Source organism: Myotis brandtii, unplaced genomic scaffold (assembly GCF_000412655.1).
Source record: "Myotis brandtii unplaced genomic scaffold, ASM41265v1 scaffold850, whole genome shotgun sequence".
In the NCBI taxonomy this organism is placed as follows: domain Eukaryota; kingdom Metazoa; phylum Chordata; class Mammalia; order Chiroptera; family Vespertilionidae; genus Myotis; species Myotis brandtii.
In genome coordinates, this window is record NW_005371455.1 from 376,083 (window position 1) to 393,345 (window position 17,263).

Consider the following 17,263-nt stretch of genomic DNA (forward strand, 5'->3'; position numbering starts at 1 on the left):
TCACTAACTATGTAAAAGTTAATTTCTGCTATGTTTAACATTATTTATATTAATTTTTGCCTTTTAACTGGGTAAGTTATGAACACTGGTATAGCTTTATACATTTCTCCCAGGTTAGACATTTTAGAGCTTTTGTTAATTTGTTTTCTAAATATTCCATGATGTAAATTTTATTTTTTGCATTTTACCCACTAGGATAACAGGGAAATTTTTGTATATGGGAGAGTTTACATGTTTTTAGGTTTCAAAGTATTTTGGTTCCCATACTAGATATAGTGGATTAAATTATCAGAATTTGGTATTTACTTTAAATTATCATTGTTTTGCTTATAGACTTTCTGTCCATTTTCTGAAAATGTTCAACTGCTTTTAATTACTTTATGGTCTTTTTTATTACAGTTTTGCTTAAAAGCTAAAACTATACCTTCCCCTAGATCTACTTCTTAATTAGGTCACTGATACTTTGAAAGGATGAGGTTTTTTGAAATGTTACAATATGTTCTGGTATTTGGGTCCCTCTTGTCATGTTTTTTAGCTGAAGATTTTGAACAGTGAGTTCTGCTCTGTGTCGATATAAATCTCCATTACTGCTCTTCTGCCTCTTTTTCTGGTCAAACGTTCTCTCAGAAGTTCTTCACTGAACAGCTTGTAAAGAGGAGGGTGGTTGTAGTGTAGCAAGTCCAAACTCTCCATCCGCTGTGTATAGGGAGGGTAGTTAACTTTCAGCTTGTGAGAAATTCTGAGTCTCTTAGGGAGAAGACAAGATATAAGTGGAGTAGTGCATAGTCTCTGATGCTGTTATTGTCCATTTGTGAGACCAAGTTTGAGCTTGTCTTAAGATGAAGGCTAAGAACATTCATAGGAGTTACTATTGTAAACTGCTTTTATTTTCTGTGTATTCTTGGGTGTTTTTTAGGAGGTTAAGAGGTCAGATAATATTTTTAAGGAAATAAAGACATAAAGTAGAATGTTTCTGTTTTGTTTTTTTAGAAATTACTTCCACATTTTATTTTGAAGTATACCACACTCTACATGGCTTTAAATATTGAAAATCCATAGGTTAATCACACTGGTTTTAAAGGCATCCTGCAATATGTTTTTTGTATGTGTGCAGGTAACAGTTGCCCCCTATGGATCTTCATTTCATTTTTTAATGCATGAACTCAAATATAGACCTGTCTGCCTGCCCCGCTAAAATCTTTTCAAAGCCAAAATGACAAAAGGGAACTATTTGCAAGACAGCGACCCCATTGTACTTGTCACTCTACTTTTTCACCGTGGCTTTCTCTGAATATTTGTTAATTTTACTATACTTTTACAGATCAAAGCTGATCTTGAACTTCAACAAGACTATGCTCCTTAACTACTTCCCATCATGCCAGTGCAGACTCATTATCAATCTCCTATTAGAAATTCTAAACTATGAGTTTATGGTAAAGCCAATGCAATCCAGTATCATTGAGGTACAAACTCAATGAACATACCATCTCAAAAAGATAACTTTGTCATAAGGGCTTAACATCTCTTATTCATTAAAAAGATAAATAAATCTGGGAAAGGTTCTCCAAAGAATAATCTTGCTAAGATTCTAAATCATAAAGCATAAGTAAAAAATTGTGAAAACACAGGACTAGCCTGAGAGGATGAATTTGGGTATGAGGTCCATAGATTATAGGCTAAGAGCCAGGTATGAGAAATATTTACAAATGGAAGACAGGACTTAGAGATTGAGCAATTTCTGAAATGACAACAGAGGATTTCCATAGATTGCCTGAAAGAAAGCACCAAGCAAAAAGTGAACCCCATATTTCTATTGCTGCTAAATGCTGAAACTACAAAGCCATATTAAACTTTTTTTTCAAAATATCACTCACTCTGGTCATGAATTTAGTGAAAAACATTGCACAAAAAAGAAAAAAGACATAGTACTTTATAACTCACCTAATACATAAAGCACCTTGGAGATTTCTGCATGACACCTCACCATCAAATTGAAGATAACCAGAATCTCAAATGAACACTCATATTGCTTCAGAAAATGGACACAATTGCTTTTATTAAAATGCTGACTCAGGAAAATCTGAATATTATCTATGGAATGTATGAATATGAGTTTTACTGCCCAAACACAAAATATCTTCTTCCACAGTTTATTACCAACCTATTCATACTACCTTCTACATGCTGCTCATCATCCTTATTTTTATTATAGTTCAAACCCCCACATTTCTGCTAAGATTTTTGCAACATTCTAAAACTCCTCTCCTAGATTTCAGGCATGCTACTCTCCAGACTTATCTCAGTAATGCAGCCAGAGTGGTGTCATATCAGACATCACTCTCCTGCTCAGAACACTGCTAGCATTTTCTTACTGCAAAGCTTAACTTATTTAATGTGACTTAGAAGGCTCTCTGTGAACTGCTCTTAGTGTACGTTCTTGCACTATCGCTCATACCATCCATTTTACCTTCAGGTTTTTGCCTATGTTTGTCAAGGTTGCCACTGTCTACCAATTCTTATTCCTAAATCTAGTCCAACATCTTTAAGGCAGAGACACATCATATAAAGTGATCGTAGCTATAGTAATTAAGATGAAATATTTTACATGAAAAACTAGGAAGGTAAAGGCAGGCATTTCTTAGTGAGTTCTCTATGGTGTAAGAACCTGGTTCTTAGTTCTGTGGCAAAGGAAAAGTGCCTTCACAGACCTCCAGGAAAATAATCAATATTGTGTTTCAACTGAAACTGAAAAGGATTAAACTTTGCAGTATATTTGAAGTTTCAGAGTTATAAAAACACAGGATCTGATGAGAACCCAGGCTAGTTCAACATTTGAAAATCAATAACTGTAATCCATCACATCAACAGGCTAAAAAAGAAAAACCATGTGATCATGTCAAAAGATTCCCAGTCATGGCACATTCTCTCTCTCTCTCTCTCTCTCTCTCTCTCTCTCTCTCTCTTTTCCTCTCTCTCACGTCCTCTGGTGAGGATTAAAAGGAAAAGAGAGAAGTCAGGAGGGAGCTCTTCCCTCCACTTTCGGGGATTAGCACCTCCCCAATCTCTTAAAAAAAAGAAAGGAATTGATTTTCAGGTTTTTTATGAAATTTTATAATTTAATATTATGTAACTGAGAAGTCATCTATTTTTTTATTTCTTTTTTTTCCTGAGATGTCTCCCTTTGTCTTATTTTGAACCCATAACTCAGCATTTCTTAAAGTTTTCTCTAAAGAATACACACACTTCTGCATAATTATCCCTGAGAAATGTAGGATTTACTGAAGACCAAGGAGGGATTAGATCACATAGTCCTTTGCTTGCTTGTTTGTTAATCCTCACCAAAGGATATCTTTCCATTGATTTTTTTAAATATACTTTTATTATTGATTTCAGAGAGGAAGGGAGAGGGAGAGATAGAAACATCAATGATGAGAGAGAATCATTGATCGGTTGCCTCCTGCACCCACCCTATTGAGGATTGAGCCCAAAACCTGGGCATGTGCCCTGACCAGGAATCAGACCATTACCTCCTGGTTCATAAGTCAACACTCAACCACTGAGCCATGCCCACTGGGCTCCATTGATTTTAGAGAGTCGAAGGGATGGAGGGTAGGGGAAAGAAAGATAGAGAAACATTGATGTGAGAAAAACATGTTGATTGGTTGCCTCTGTACATGCCCCTACCAGGGCTGGGGAATGAACCTGAACCTGAAACTCAGATATATACCCTTGACCAGGCATCAAACCCATGACCCTTTGGTGTGTGGGCCAATGCTCTAACCACTGAGAACACTGGCCAGGGCTAGATCACATAGTCTTAATAAATTAAAAACAAAAACAAACAAACAAACAAAAAACCTCCCTTAAAGCATCCACTTGGATGAACCATAATTCATTCCATTTGCCTATGACTCTTCCCCTCACAGAACTTCCAGTCTTACTGGAGGCTCTTCTCTTTCCTCATTCCTCTAGGTGTCTCCAGTGACTCTTCCATTATGATGGGAATAATTAAGTTCTGCTCCCAGCTTCCATTTCTAAAGTCACATAATGAAATGCATAAGATGTTCAGGATGAAATCTCTCTCTTCCTGCGGTACATTTGATATGTTTTATAAAAATAACACTGCTCCAAGATGAGTCACATCCCCAAAGAATAATGGTCAGAGCCCTTTTAAATCTTTGTATAATATTAACTATAAGAGAGAAAATAGTTTAAAATAATAATTGCCAGCATGCATGGGAAATACAATTTGTATACAGTATGTATACATACATACAGAATTTTATGTTTAATTTTAAACATAAGTTGTTAGTTTTGTAACATCAGTTGTGATATCTAATTTACTGTTGGAAAAAGGGTTTTTTGTACTATGACAAGGGATGGATCAGCAACAGATTAGTATCAGTAGGATCTGTACGGAATAATCCTTATTTTAGAATGAAGAAAATGAGTCAGAGTACAGTAAGTAACCTTATCCAAATGGCACAGCTGGTAAATACGAACCTATGCAGTGAGGTTACAGCATTGATACTCTGAAAACTATATTGTTATCTGCCTTTTGCAACAATGGAATTTCAAAGATTCAAAGTGGCTGTTACCCAAATATACAACTCATAAATGGATAGAATTTTAAAAATTCATGACACTTGCCTCCAGGCTAGTGATTTTGTTTGATTCTTAGTATTTTTATGGCTATTTTTCCTTGTTTACTTTTTCAATCTTTTATGCTACTGCCACAAACTGTGGAAAACTTTAGAGAGAAAAGGCTGATGGTCAGAATAAATGATTTACTCCATCTAAATCAATCAAGTAGTGCTGGGTATAAAAAATAAGCAATACCACCACCACCAACAAAAGGACCCTGTTCCTTAGATCCAGGAGTGGAGTCAAATGCAAAATATTAAAATCCCATCCTCTTAAGAGTAGGCTGGTGATTGAGACTTAGTGACTTTCTTCCAAAGAATAAATGATAAATAGGGAAAAATAACTTTCTGGAGGATAAACCCAACAAACATTACCTTAGAGCTAAGGGATCAAGGCTAACATCATTAGAAATAAGCCATATTAATATCATGTACCTCCTGATATAAGGTAAAAAAAGGAGGAAATTTCACTTCTATGGTATTCTTCCTTCAAATCCATAAGCACAGTCTAATCATGAGAAAACATTGGGGAAATAAAAAGCCAAATTGAGCCCTAACCGGTTTGGCACTAGGCTCCATTGATTTTAGAGAGTCGAGGGGATAGAGGGAAGGGGAAAGAAAGATAGAGAGAGAAACATTGATGTGAGAAAAACATGTCGATTGGTTGCCTCTGTACATGCCCCTACCAGGGCTGGGGAATGAACCTGAACCTGAAACTCAGATATATACCCTTGACCAGGAATCAAACCCATGACCCTTTGGTGTGTGGGTCAAATTGAGAGACATAAAATATGACCAGGGCTTTTGAAAAGTATCAAAGTTATAAAAAAAGCAACTGCTGAGAAAATGTCATAGATTAGAAGAGACAAAAAGAGACACAATGATTAAATGCAATGTTTTATTCTGTGTTGGATCCTTAAACTGATAAATGATATTAATGCAAAGATTACTTAATGGTGAGATCCGAATAATTTTTTTTTTAACTTTGGTTACCAGTGTTGTGACAATTTAAATTTCTTAGTTTCAATAAAGGTTCTGGGGTTATATGTTAATTTAAGGGGAAGCTAGGTGAAGGATATATGGGTACTAATTTCTTCTGTGAATTTAAAATTCACTTAATGAGAAGTTTTCAATAGTTAACAGGTCGATAAGTGTCATTTTAAGAAAAGAGCAGGATGTTTGGGAGAACACATATGAAGAAGCATGTAGGGCAGTGGTTGGCAAAATAAAGTATGCTACACCTTCTGCCCTGGCCTCTTTTGAGATGGCCTGAGAGCAAAGAATACTTTTAACATTTTAAAGGGTTGTAAATACAGCAAAAACAACAAGAAAAAAGAATATGTGACAGTCCATTTGGTGTGGCTCAGTTGGCTGAGTGTCATCCCATACACCAAGAGGTCACCAGTTCAATTCCCAGTCAGGGCACATGTCCGGGTTGCAGGCTCAGTCCCCAGTGGGGGACGAGCAGGAGGTAGCCAATCAATGAATCTCTCTCATTGATGAATATGTGACAGGGATCTTACATGTCTGCACAACTAGAATACTTACTACTGGCCCTCTGCAGAAAAAAAATTGCTGCATGTGGTTGAGAGAATCCAGAAATAACACTTGGAAGAAGCAATTTCTAAACTAAAAATTGACAGGTCAAAGGAGCCAGCCTAAAGAAGCAAAATATGAGCAGGAGCGGAGAGTAAGATGCTAAAGTACAAAGCAATGTTCCAAGTCAAAAAAAAAGGCATAGGAGAAGGCAGGAAAAAATGAGAGATTATGGCCTTTAGAATAGCCATGTGCCTGGAGAGCTTGATGGGCATGGGAGAAGTTGATGCTGGTGAGATAAACAAAGGCCACATGAGTGCATTCAGACGTTATATAAAGTGGTTGGATAGCTCTGAACTGGTGAGCGGATATGAGCAGGAGGGGAGAGTAAGATGCTAAAGTACAAAACAATGTTCCAAGTCAAAGAAAGGCATAGGAGAAGGCAGGGAAAAATGTGAGATTATGGCCTTTAGAATAGCCATGTGCCTGGAGAGCTTGATGGGCATGGGATAAGTTGATGCTGGTGAGATAAACAAAGGCCCCGTATGCCACATGAGTGCATTCAGACTTTATATAAAGTGGTTGGATAGCTCTGAACTGGTGAGCGACATGATCTGCTGTATATTTCTAAAACAGTTCTCTCTGGCTTAAATACGGAAAGAAATGCAGGAGGAAGAAAACTGGAAACCGACAGATCGTTTAGGCTTTTGTAATATTTAATTTAAAAAAGAGCAAGGTTGGCTTGTTCTGAGATAATGACCATGAGATCACGGGAACTGCAGAAATTTGAGTTTGATTTATAAGGTAGAATTGGTAGCATCAAATAACAACAAAGAGGGAGAGATAAGTCAAAAATGACAGCACCCTGGGTTACCAAGATTACGAGTATGTGGGTGAGCTGATTTGGGAGGAAAGGATGTGAATGGTTCAGGAGCAACCAGGACTGATTCCAGTTTTATGGGTCATGAAGCTTCCGTTGGAAAACTGGCCGCCAAACTGATGAAGTAATAACACCGAAGATGTCCTGTAACTTTAAAGACCACTGAGTCAAATCTCGAATCCTTGCTTGAATGAGTTCTACAAACTTTTCTGCCAGAGAGCCATCCTCTGGATCTGACATAACGCCCCACCTTTGCCCCAGGTGGACCCAGCTCCCAGGAGACCAAGACCTCAAATGGAAAGTGCAACAAGGTGGAAAATCTAATAAGCAATGGATTCCTAATAGCTCCATTCTCCTAAAACTCTGCAGAATGATGGAAGCGGGCTGCCTGCTGGCCGTGCCCCTCTGCTAATCCTGAAATCTGCGGGAGCACTGGCAGGGGCTGCAGGAGGAGGCAGGCTGCTTGGTTTATTGCTCTGCTTTTCCCTGGCTGGAGTGCTCATCTTAGATACAGGTAATGGCTATTTCCCAAGGTAGCTATTCCGTGGCCCTTCATTTATCACCCTGGGCAACTACTCACCTCTAAGCTGAAACTAACTGCCAGTCAAGAATTTATTGGAGAGTAAAGGAGAGGTGTCAGTTTAGTTTAACTCACAGTTTATTTAGTTATGTTGCTCAGATCTTTTTAAGTGAAATATGGGATACCCTTTCTTAAGGGATATTTATAGGTATTATGACAAGTAAGAGTTTCCTATCACGCCAAGTAATTTAGAATATTCTCAAGCATATGTAATTTTTTAAAAATTACTTTGTTTTAGATCTCTTAAATTATTGAGTGAAAAAAGGCATGGCTCATTTTATTCAGCATATAAACTGTGAAAAGCCTCACTCTTTGGCATTAAAAATCATGAACAAGTGGTTACCACGCACCTGGTGAATTTAATCCAGAGCATCAAAATTGAATGACATAAGGACTCAATAAGCAGGGCTGAAAAACCAAACAAACAAAGGAGGAGACTAGGGAGAGCTAGTCTTTCAACCTTAAATTTAAAAGGAAAAGCCAACACTAAAATTCTTTGCATGTGAAAATTTGCATATGAAGTGGTGTTTTAAAAATGCTTTTTACTAAGGGATAAGTAGAAAATATGAAGTGTTAAGCAGTTTACCTTGGTAATTTAATTTGTAAAAACAGCTCTGTAGTGGGTTCAGTTCCCCTGAACCCTCCAGCTTCAAAGCAGATTGTGTGTGTGTGTGTGTGTGTGTGTGTGTGTGTGTGTGTGTGTATTAACATGTCAGCACAACCCAAAGCTTGCATGTATGTCATTATCATCTATAAAAATGATAATGAGATACCTTTTCAAAATGCCTAGAAAATCTAAGTAGCCAAGAAGCCAAGAGGTGACTGGGGGAGAAAAAAGTCAAACTTTATTATAGGAAAATTTCCTAAAATGTCTAAAGCATGGAGTCAGATAGTGGCTTCTTTGCAGTGAAATCACTTATGAAACTCAGTTCTTACAGTTTCTCAGTATCATTGTTCTGAACATTAATCACTATTTATCACACAGTTGGAAATAGGACAAGAAGGATTGCAAGATATCGTTCTTAGTGAATCAAGAATATCCCTAACTAAGTCCCCCAATCTAGATTAGTTTTGACTTAATATTAATGATATTTATCAAACATCTATTTTCTAAAGTTTCTGTCACAGAGAAAAAATAAGGTATTTTGGAGAATTTTATTGATCCAGACATGTTTTGGTAGTTTCATTTTGCCTATAGAATAATTTATGTATAACCATTTGAAATTAGAGTGGGAAATAAAACATAAAAAAGAATGACATATTTCTGATATAGATGTAACTGGGCAATTTTGAGGCGTTGGTGATAAAGGAGAAGAATGTGCAGCATAGCTTCGTAGTTCTCATAAACTTTCTGAATGAAATTTTTACATAAAACATATAGCAATGATCCAAAGACCAGAATCTTTAGATAACAACATGATTCAACATGAATTGGAACCTCAAAATAAAATTCTGGTTGCATACTCACAAATAAACTAAAAGAGAAAATTAAATGAGAACTATCTAAAATGCATAGGGAAATGCAGAAATTAAACTGGAATGCGTGGATGTTCCTCTGGGCAAGATGCAAAGGTGATTTCCTGGGTTCTTGTCCAGATGGGTTTGGAGAATGAAGCCACGGACAAAAGGTGGCATAGGAAAAGGTGGAAATTATTGGGAAACAAGCACAGACTCCCATGTGGGGAGGGGGAGAGAGACCCACTAAGTCCCTCTTTTCTAAGGTTTAAAAGGCTGCAGTTCTTTGTGTCCTGATAGGTCACCAATAGCAGCTTCAGAACCAGTGGGGTTCCCCTCTTTTCTCCCTTTTGTTTTTTCTATTCCCTGTGGCCTTCCTCTTTAGTCTGTGAATGGGTGGCTTCCTCTCCCTTTATTCTGTAAATGTGTACCTTTTGGCAGCTCCCAGCCCCCTCATTCTATGAATGTATGCTTTCAGGCAGCTCCCTTATTCTGTGAATGTATGCCTTCTGGAGCTCCTAGCTTTGCAGCCCTGCAGTTCTCCCCCATGGGCCCCCTAATTCCTAAAACTCCCTAAGCCTGCCTTTTTTTTTAACCACTAAAAACTCCTTTTAATAGTAAAAGCCCAAAGACCTTTTGCAAGATTGTAAGATCCCTTCCTTCCTTCCTTCCTTCCTTCCTTCCTTCCTTCCTTCCTTCCTTCCTTCCTCCCTTCCTTCCTTCCCTCCTTCCTTCCTTCCTTCCTTCCTTCCTTCCTTCCTTCCTTCCTTCCTTCCTTCCTTCCTTCCTTCCTTCCTTCCTTCCTTCCTTCCTTCCTTCCTTCCTTCCTTCCTTCCTTCCTTCCTTCCTTCCTTCCTTCCTTCCTTCCTTCCTTCCTTCCTTCCTTCCTTCCTTCCTTCCTTCCTTCCTTCCTTCCTTCCTTCCTTCCTTCCTTCCTTCCTTCCTTCCTTCCTTCCTTCCTTCCTTCCTTCCTTCCCTTCCTTCCTCCTCTCTTTCCTTCCTTCCTTCCCTTCCTCCCTTCCTTCCTTTTTTTAATTATAAGAGGGTAGAAAAGATACAAATAACCAAAGAAGAATACAAGAGTGTACCAAACATATAAATAAAGTGTGTCAGGAAGATCTGAGCTCAAAATAAGCTGTGGCTTGTGAGTATTGAATATAAGAAAAGTGGTTCTTCAGGCAATGTTTTCAGAGGAGGGGACATGGGAAAGGAAGGGGTAGCCTGTTTAAGGCAGGTGCCATTATTGTATTAGAAATCAAAGAAAAAGGAGCTTACCCTACTTTAATTTTTTTTCTATTTCCATTGTCAAGGAGAGAGCTCTTCAAACTTAAAAGAGTGGGTTAAATATAGAAAAGAGAGAATTAAATGCTTACATTGGGTATTACATGGTTTAATGCCTGTAGGCACCAGAAAGATAACATGAATTATTGAGGCATGCAGGTTTAAGAAAAGGGGGAGAGTGTGGAACTACAGAGAACTAAAGGACACATGTTTATCTAAAGAAATTTATGCTCTATTATAAATAAATAAAAATACATTGTGTGGTGAAATGCTGACCAGCAACTGCTTCTTTTCTGCTACCTCTTATATAAAAACTCCTAGAAACACTTGTCTGGACTTTCAATTCTGGAATTGCAGTTTTAAAATGTCCTTAAGTATTTACTCCCAATACATAACACCCATGAATACTGAATGTATCATAGTGAATATTTGGTGGGGTTTTTTTGTTTGTATGTTTTTGTTTTTATTGGTCTTTTACAGAGAAGAAGGGAGAGGGATAGAGAGTTAGAAACATCAATCAGCTGCCTCCTGCACACTCCCTACAGGGGATGTGCCCGCAACCAAGGTACATGCCCTTGACCTGAATCGAACCTGGGACCCTTGAGTCCACAGGCCGACGCTCTATCCACTGAGCCAAACCGGTTAGGGCTGGTATGGGTTTTGTTATTTGTTCGTTTGGTCAATTTGCTTTCACTTGTTTATTTTTTGAATTGTTGTTTTTTTTTAAGTCACTCTACTACTCAAGAAAATAAGAGATATCTCAGTGATTAACAAGGGAGCTAGACACCAGAGGTAATCAGAGTAGGTTTGAAGCTTCTTTGGAGCCTATGCAGATACTGGTAACTAAGAGAATATTTTCATGGTTGTTCAGGAAGCAGGAGAACTAGGACACCAACCTAAAACTGGGACTTATCCAGTGAAATTTTCAGTGAAAAGATGGGATGAAAAAATATCAGATTGTCAAAGGGAAACAACATTTATCGACCAACTGTCCTGAATTGAGCTTTAGGTTCAAAAGGTAGAATTGAGAAGCATTTATCTTTGTGTAATCATGGATGCCCCCAGATAAATGTTAACTTGAATGGCCAACAAAATAAAAATGATACTCAGCTGAAAAAAAGAAAGAAATGATGTAATAGAACAGGGATCTTAGAAAAAAAGCACTAATGTTCACATACCTTGCATTGCAGACCATTATTTGAATAGTGAAAAATGTAATAAATGCTGCTGGGGTTATAATACAATATGGTTGATTTTTACCTCACATGATATAGACAATTCAATTACAGGTGAATTAAATATTAGCTATGACAAGAAAATTTAGAATAAAACATGCAATAATATATAGATAACTAATGTAAATAACAGGATTTCTTTTTATTTTTTATTGATTTCAGAGAGGAAGGGAGAGGGAGAGGGAGATAGAAATAGAAACATCAATGATGAGAGAGAATCATTGATTGGCTGCCTCCTGCACACTCCCTAATGGGGATTGAGCCCACAACCCAAGTATGTGCCCTTGACTGGAATCGAACCGGGAACCCTCCAGTCTGCAGGGCAATGCTCTATCCTCTGAGCCAAACCAGCCAGGGCAATAACAGGATTTCTTGACACAAAATACTCAAATTATAATGAAAGTATAGCTAAGTTGACTATATTTAAAATAAAATTTACTTAATAACAACTAGAAACATTAGTTCAAATACATTCCATGAAAATATAATTATAATACATCTAACCAACTTTTGTTAATATAAAATATTACATATATATATTATATGTAGATAAAAACTGAAAGCAATAATATAAGACAAAAAGTATTTTTAAATATGTGCAAAAAAAATAACAATCCACTAGAGTGGTCAACTGAATTGCAAATAAATATTGGTAAATATAATCATCTTCACTATTATCATTGCAATTAGAAAACATAAAAAGGTAGCTTTCATCCCATCAAACAAGCATTTTTTTAAATTATAAAAATAACAAGAATTGTCAAAGGTGTGCCCAAACATAACAACTATATCTGCTAGAGGAGATTAAATGGGCACAATCAATCTAATCTACATTTGGGAAGAAACTGAGAATGTTTAGCAAATACTAATAAATGTGAATATCTGTGTATCTTAAATATTCACAATAATCCAGATAATAATTTATTAGTATTAGTATTATATGTATCTTAGATATTCACAATAATCCAGATATATAGCCTAGAGAAAATCTGAAACATGTGCACAAGCTGACATTTACAAAAAAACATATATTCTGACATTTAAAAAAATCAGGAAAAACAACCATATCAAGCAACAAAAGAACTGATAAAAAACTTTTATATAGTTATACAATTACCATTAATAAACTAGAGACACACATGCCAACTTTAGTGCATTTCATACATATTTGAATAGAACATAACTGAAAGAAAAAAATCACCAGAATATGTTTCCCTTGCACACAATTTAAAAGCATGCATAAAAGACACTTTGTTTTTTTAAATTATATGTGTCACAAAATTATAAACCAAAGCACAGGAATGGTTAACAAGTCATGATCGGAATTACACCTACTATGCCAGGAAGGGGCAATCCAAATAGTGATGTATATTATGGAGTTCTATTAAGATTTAATGTATATCAAGTTAGGTAAAATATATGGACATATATTGTATGATTTTGCATATAATTATATTTTTAAAGTTATAATAATACAGTTTAAAAAGAGTAAATTCTCCACCTCTTCATTCTAATTTGTTTAGTTACCATCTTTATGTTAAAATTATGTTCAAGATCACAAATGTTATAACTTCTAAATCATAACGTAATAGTAATCTTCATCTGAATTTCTTGAATAGTTTTATGCATGATTACTTACTTATTTCCTCTTAGTTATATAAAATTATACTTAAATATACTTCATAGAGAAGTGTGTGTGTGTGTATGTTAACATATTTTTCAATTTTTTTCTTTCCATATTTTTCTTCTACTGGAATTCCAAATATAAGAATGTGAGACCACTTATTGCTAAGGTTTGTTCCATATTGTCCCCCAAACCAGCCTTTATAAATTCTTGTACTTAATTTTTGACTTCTTCCACCTGTGTCTTCAAGTGCACTGATTTTCATTCTTTAGTGTTAAATCTACGCATAAGTTAATTCTGTAAATTTGCTTCATTTTATTATTTTGCATCGTTTTCTATCTAGATGCAATGTTAGGGTCTTTTTAATAATATCCATTTCTTTCTATATTATGTTCATGTTTGTTTGTTTTTCAATCCTTGAATATATTTATAATAAAAATTTTAAAGCATTTTTTTCTTTTAAATCCACCTGCTAAGGCATGGTTCTTTTGCAGATGCTACTGACTTCCACAGATGTTTAAGGACATCTTTCCATTCTGGCTGATAGCACAATCTCTCCATATCACACTCATCAAACAAGCATTCTCTTTTTAAGTTGTCAAAATAATAACAGTTTTCAAAGATGTGCCACAAAGAACTATTGTATTCCCTTAGTGGAAATGTTAATCAGTGAGCTCTGAAAATTGGTGAGTTTACTACTTCCCGATAGTTTCACAGTAATTGTTATTTGCCTGGCCCTGTGAAGTTCACCCCAAACTTGTACACCTTAGTATTCAAATAAAGGCTCAAGAGAAACTCTAAGCAGATTTCTGATGCTCTGATAATCTGCCCTGTAAAATCTACTCACTTTAATTTTCCCACAACTCTATTATTGGTCCTCCTAACTCAACAAGACCTCCATATTTGCTTAACCATAGTCTTGAAAAAAAATCTCAAACCAGAAAGCAGTGTGATAACAGGGCTTGCTTAATTTGTTCTCCTTATCTCTGGGATTATAGGCTGTGCTGCCTGTTACATATTATCTGAAAACAATCATTTCATATATTTTAGGTTGTTTAGTTGTTTAGAGGTCAGTCCAATACCATTTACTCCATCATGGCTGCTCACTGTTTTTTAAATAGCCTAACATCATTTAAACACCTGTTTAATAAAAAGAAAGTAGTGCAAAGAACACAGACATTTTAGAATTGACTTGGTATTGATGCAAGTTATATATCTATCCTCAATTGTAAGGACAACATAAAGCAACAAAACTCCCCAAAGGAATGTGTAGGTAATTAGAAAGGATTAGATAATAATAAAGTATATTGAGTACACTATGTAATCCCCAAATAGATAAAGTTACATTACATCATATGTGTAAATATGTTTGTTGACCTAGATTTTCTTAATTAAAAAAGACTATACTGTTTGCTGCTTCTGAATCAAATAAATTCATAAACCTCTTGAGCAAAAATTTTATTTGATCTCCATCCATGTCAGACTCACATTTGCCAAAATTATAATAAACTAATTTTGATCGATTCAGCTAAAAAGTACTGATACTTTTGAGAAACCCATATTGTTTTAATAATCATTATGCATATGAGCTCTGTATTTGAATTTTCTTTGAAAGCTTTATGAATGTTTACTTTTAAAATGATCTTATTTAGAATTTGATTAGGAATGCTGACCCTTGATCCTAATGGTTTGATATGACTAATCCAACTGGAATAGAGTAGTAGACTAGTGATCAGCAGAAAAGAAACATAGACTCAAAGCTTGAATAAGAGTAAAAATATATTTTACTACCAGTGTGACAATAATCACTATTGAAATACATTAAGTGCTTAGTTATAGCAGGGGCTTTTCTGAGCGTTGGCAGCAGAAAAACAGCACCAGGTGTTAGACCTCAGCTCAGCAACCTTGGTACTTGAGTTCTGGCTAAGAAAGAATTCAGAGGCAAGACTCAATCTATAAGAGTAAAGAAGGTGGAGAGGTGCAAGTGGGCGTGCTCCAGAAAAGAGAGAGCGAAAGCATGCCCTGGGGAAAGGGGATGGGGAAAGGCAAGGGCATGATCCATACAAAGAGCCTCACAGGGCCCTCCATCCTGAGGGCTTTTATCCAAAGGCCTTAGGTGAGAATCTCAATAGAACACTCACCAGCTTCCCAGGTGTGCCCCCTCTTGGTCAGTGCCATGGGGTCATTAGTTAATGCAGCTGGTCCTGAGGTGAGCCATGGTGCATTCTTTCTGGTTTTGCTGTTTCTCTGGGCCTGGAGCTGAAACACAGCTGAAGCTTAGATGTCATCTTCCAGGGGTTAGTGCTTAAGGGAGTGATCCTGCAAGGACTACGGGTTTTGCACCTGGTTAGGCACCCACTCTCTCCGTCCTTGTGACTCTGGTCACCTGGCCTATCCTGCTCATGCCTGTCTAACTGCCTACTACACGAGTATCTTATGAATTTGCCTTTAATCCTTGTAATCTACTTTTAAGGTAACCTCTATTTCTATCCCTATTTTATTGATGTAATAACACGAGCTCAGAATGAATATTTACTAGTATGTCCAAAGACACAAGACTAGAAAAAGAAACAAAACCAGGTCCTAACCAGTTTTGCTCAGTGGATAGAGCACAAGCCTGCAGAATGAAGGGTCCCAGGTTCAATTCCAGCCAAGGGCATGCATCTTGGTTGTGGGCTTAATCCCCAGGAGGGGGTGTGAAGGAGGCAGCTGATTGATGTTTCTCTCGGAGCTCAGAATGAATAATATTTACTACTATGTCCAAAGACACAAGACTACAAAAAGAAACAAAAACAGGCCCTAACCAGTTTGGCTCAGTGGATAGACCCTGCAGACTGAAGGGTCCCAAGTTCAATTCCAGCCAAGGGCATGTACCTTGGTTGTGGGCTTGATCCCCAGAAGGGGGTGTGAAGAAGGCAGCTGATCGATGTTTCTCTCTCATCAATATTTCTAACTCTCTATCCCTCTTCCTTCTCTCTGTAAAATCAATAAATAATATATTTTTTAAAAAAAAACAGAATACAAATCCTGACAGGCTGATTCTAGATATCTTTTGAATAAACCAGATGTCGCCACTCAATTTGTCACAAAGAAATGTCTAGTAACATTTACCATGATTTCCTGTGTCTATTTATCCTATGAGAAAGTGAATACCAGAGTAAACAAAATTTAATATTTTGGAAGTAAGTAAATTCAATTGTCAGATTCTTGTTTCTTTCTTTTGATTTCAGGGATAAACATCTTATTATCCAATTTGGATGCTTTTTTAAGATTTTATACCAACTTTTTAATGTACTTGGGATTTATTTTCCATCTATCTTAGAAAAAAAGGATCTGTTAAAAATATTCAACTAAAATGGCATTATAGTTATTTGAATGTATGTACTTTGCTCAGAGATAATTTGATCAATGCAGATTAAATTATTAACAAGTATACTTGATCTTTCCATTTGCAAGCATTTTTAATGATTCTGCAAGGCAAATAAAATTATTAAACCAGATAAATGAATTTCAACAGTGACATTGGACATGTAGACATGTAAAAGAATCTTTTAATTATATCATTTATATAATTGATAAATATTTGATACCTTTTAATATGGTAAAGTCTTTCATACTTATTTTGTCTATTAGTAAAGGCTCGGTGCGGCATCAAGCACACAGTTTAGTAATTTTCTATTTGTAATTTAGTAAATTAGTGTTGAAAGAGGTCATTGAGAGGGCATGACTGGTGGGTGACCTGGGAGCTGGTACCAGGCAAATGAGAAGCTACTTGACCCCTCCACTGTCCTTCGATTACACCGTTCTGCCTTCCGCCCCACAGCAAAGTCTTTTTCAAGGACAGAGTTTTGAGAGAACAATGTGTTTTTGAAACCATCTGAACGGCATACATGACTGAACCCAATTAAGGCCTCTATATAAACATTTAAGATCCTAGGGAGCAAATGCAGAGATAAGTTTCTCTTTCAGATGCCCAAGACAAAGTCTCCTACGTAAGCTCCCTTGATTATCAATCTGGAATGATTTGCC